This window comes from Anomaloglossus baeobatrachus, unplaced genomic scaffold, assembly GCF_048569485.1.
Source record: "Anomaloglossus baeobatrachus isolate aAnoBae1 unplaced genomic scaffold, aAnoBae1.hap1 Scaffold_63, whole genome shotgun sequence".
NCBI lineage: Eukaryota > Metazoa > Chordata > Amphibia > Anura > Aromobatidae > Anomaloglossus > Anomaloglossus baeobatrachus.
This window is the reverse complement of record NW_027444997.1, coordinates 105,619-109,284: the sequence shown is the minus strand read 5'-3', so window position 1 is coordinate 109,284 and position 3,666 is coordinate 105,619. Positions and strand designations below refer to the sequence as shown.

At 46.9% G+C, this 3,666-nt stretch overlaps 1 pseudogene; it reads left to right on the top strand.

Moving 5' to 3' along the window:
* Positions 1-2,287: 2,287 nt before the first annotated feature.
* Positions 2,288-2,494, top strand: LOC142285897 (U2 spliceosomal RNA; annotated as a pseudogene).
* Positions 2,495-3,666: the final 1,172 nt, after the last annotated feature.

Genomic DNA, 3,666 nt, shown 5'->3' with positions numbered 1-3,666 from the left:
TTAGAATGACTGTCTTAGGTAATGATAAATATTTTCTACAGGAAGAGGAGTGTTTGCTGAAACTGAAATCGAAAAAGGGAGTTTTGTTGCAGAATATCGAGGTGAGCTCACGTATGCACTTACGATGGTAGACAACTACTCGAGATTTATGGTTGTGGTACAAGTCAAAGATCTAATGGCCCATACTGCAGCGAAGGTCTTCCAAGCACACTTATGCAGACCTCATGGCTACTCAGAGAGAGTCCTCACAGATCAAGGCACTGCCTTTGAAGCGGAAATCTTCAAGGACTTCTGCAGCTTTTACCGATGCAGGAAGATGCGTATTACACCCTACCATGCTCAAACCAATGGTTATCAACCTGCTCAGGACTTTACCCCATATTCCAGATGTGGCCTTACAATTGATTTATAGAGGGGTAACAATACGTTGGGATCATCGGATCTAATCTCCCTTTTTATACACCCTAAAATCTTGTTTGCGTTAGAATAAACAATAACATCATAAAGGTATAGCAGTACCGTTTCAAAGTTTCGGTGTCCCAAGCAGCATTCCATCAGCCTCTTGAAGGTTCCTGGCAAATTGCACAGCTCGAAGGGCATGCTTTTGAACTCGCAGAGACCCATCGGGGTGGCAAAGGCGGTCTTCTCCCGGTCTGCCTCAGCAACGGACACTTGCCAATAGTGACTAGTGAGATCAAGGGTAGAAAAATAATTTGCAGTTGTCAATGCAGCTAGCTATTCCTCAATACAGGGGAGTGGTGCTGTCCTTCTTCTTTAACAGGACCAACGGAGCTGCCCAGAGGCTACAACTGTCACGGATAACCCCAGCCTCCTTCATGTTGCTCAACATGTCCTTGGTACACTGGTAATGTGCAGGTAGATTTGGCTTATATCTCTCTTTGATGGGTGGGTGTGCACTTGTGGGGATGTAGTGTTTGACCCCTTTTATTTTTCAAAAGTCTAGCGGATGTTTGCTGAAGACTTGCTCGTATTCTTGCACTAGCCTGTAGACCCCCTTCTTGTGATGTGAAGGTGTGGAGTCAGTGCCTACGTGTAATTCCTTACACCACTCCTCTGGCTGACTTGGTGAGCTGTCACTGAATGGGTGGGCTGAAGCAATGGTGGATGCTGCTGTTTGGATAGCATGTGTATCTACTGAGAACAGCTTATCAATGGTGGCAAATCGGAGCAGCTTAATCTTTTGCTCTCCGCAGTTCAACACTCTCATGGGCACTCTTCCCTTCCATATTAATGAATAAAACTATGATGTAAATAGCATATAAATACCCCACAAATGCAGATAAAAGTAGGTTATGGGAAAAGGGGGAAGAGAGAAACAGGAAAATAGTGGAATAAAGTATACCTTCCAGGTGGGAGAGGAAATGGCAGCACAGCCAGTGGAGGTGAAGCAAGGGGAGCCTGCAACTAAAGAGTTGAGAGCGTTATCACATGGTGACTGAGCCTGATTGTAACGGGAGCATAGAGGTGCCGATCCTGTCTTACCTGCGTTGGTGTAGAAGTGGGTGTCCTGTGGTGGAGTCAGCTATGTGCAGTGGTGGCCGTGGGTTCTTTTATGTGCGACCGTAGTAATAGCTGCGCCCACTTCCTGTATGGGAGTGGAATGCAGTGAGGGTAATGGAAGGCACGCCTGCGCATTTGTGTTTAACGTCGCGCATGTGCAGAACGGAGAAAAGGCTGCGCTCACTTCCTAATGAAAGGGAGTGAGACGCATCTGGGAAGGGAAGGGAAAAGATTAGGGTTTGGGGATGATGAAAGGGCTTTCTACGGGCAAGGATGGCAAAGGGTGGCAGTGACGGAAAGTCAGGCAGCCTGTCCTGTCCTGTCCTGTCCGTCCGTCTTTTTGTATCATGAATTGGAAAGACTGCAAGGGGGAGGGGAGGTGCTTGTGTCCAAAAGGAGGAGTTATTCAGATTCATTGCAGTGGGCGGCGGCTGCAAAAAGCACCATTCTTCTTGTTTTTGCTCTGCAAAACAGCCTTTTCAAGGGTTGGCTTGGGTGACAAAATGTCTTCTGTAGGCGTGGGTTTGTCTCCCTCTCCCTAAGATGTGTCCGGTATAGGCCAGGGTGCCACTCAAGGCCGTAACCAATTCGGGTTATAGCTTCTCGGCCTTTTGGCTAAGATCAAGTGTAGTTTCGGAGGACGCTACCTTGGTCGGTACTGGAAGGTGCCTGGGATTGCACGTCTGCCGGCCTTGAGGAAGTGTGTGCGCCTTCTGGTGACACATAGCCCTCTTGTGCCTGGACGGTTCCCAGGCAACGGGAGGCGATCACCTTTGTTATTTTGAAGTCCTACTGATAAACAGAAAAAAAAAAAAATTAAATCTGTTCTTATCAGTTTAATATCTGATACGTCCCCTCTCTGGGGACCATATATTAAATGGATTTTTAGAACAAGGAGATGGAAAAAATCTTGCTCTGTCCACTCCACGCATTGACCTGGTATTGCAGTACCTCCAGGACCGGTGCACCCCTTCTTAACCCAGTTTCCAAAAGCAGAACTCAATTCACCTGATTCAAATGAGCCCCATTAGTGAATTGAAAGAAAGCAAAAACTTTATATGCACCTCAATTTGGCCAATTCACTTTTCACACTTTCACCCTTTTTTTTATCTTTCACACCTTTTACTTGCTTTATTGATGCAAAAAGCTGTGCCAAATAGCAAACTCATCTCCACTCAACTTGACCAACTCTGCTATGTCCCGTGCAGTATCTTATTCTCAGTCTTATCTAGATCATTTGCAATTGAATAGAATAGATCCCTTTTGGCTGCTTATGACTGTGTAAAATATGTAGTTTTACTGGGCTGGGATGAGAGAATCCATTGAAGCATGGTGTAGGGATTGTGGTTCCTGTGTGCTAAGAAGAGAGGCTGGCACCAGCCAGAAAGCCCCATTGCAGCCAATAATCACTTAATAACTTTTTCAACTTGTCATCATATGGGAGGCCTTCCATTCCTTGTAGTAGTCTAGTTGCCCACCTTTGAACTGACTCTAACTTCTGAATGTCCTTTTTAAAATGTGGAGCCCAAAACTGGTTCCCATATTCCAGATGTAGCCTTACAAGTGATTTATAGAGGTGTAACAATACGTTGGGATCACGGGATCTAATCTCCCTTTTTATACACCCTAAAATCTTGTCCCAAGCAGCATTCCATCAGCCTCTGGAAGGTTCCTGGCGCATTGCACAGCTCGAAGGGCATGCTTTTGAACTCGCAGAGACCCATAGGGGTGGCGAAGGCGGTCTTCTCCCGGTCTGCCTCAGCAACGGACACTTGCCAATAGTGACTAGTGAGATCAAGGGTAGAAAAATAATTTGCAGTTCTCAATGCAGCTAGCGATTCCTCAATACGGGGAGTGGTGCCGTCCTTCTTTTTTAACAGGATCAACAGAGCTGCCCAAAGGCTACAACTGTCACGGATAACCCCAGCCGCCTTCATGTTGCTCAACATGTCCTTGGTACACTGGCAATGTGAAGGTGGTATTGGCTTATAGCTCTCTTTGATGGGTGGGTGTGCGCCTGTGGGGATGTGGTGTTGGACCCCTTTTATTCCCCCAAAATCTAGCGGGCTTCCCACCGGTAACCCGCTCCCCAGCTTGGATGGATGCTGAGGGAGCCCCTTTTGCCCGCAGGCTCTGGCCCTGGGA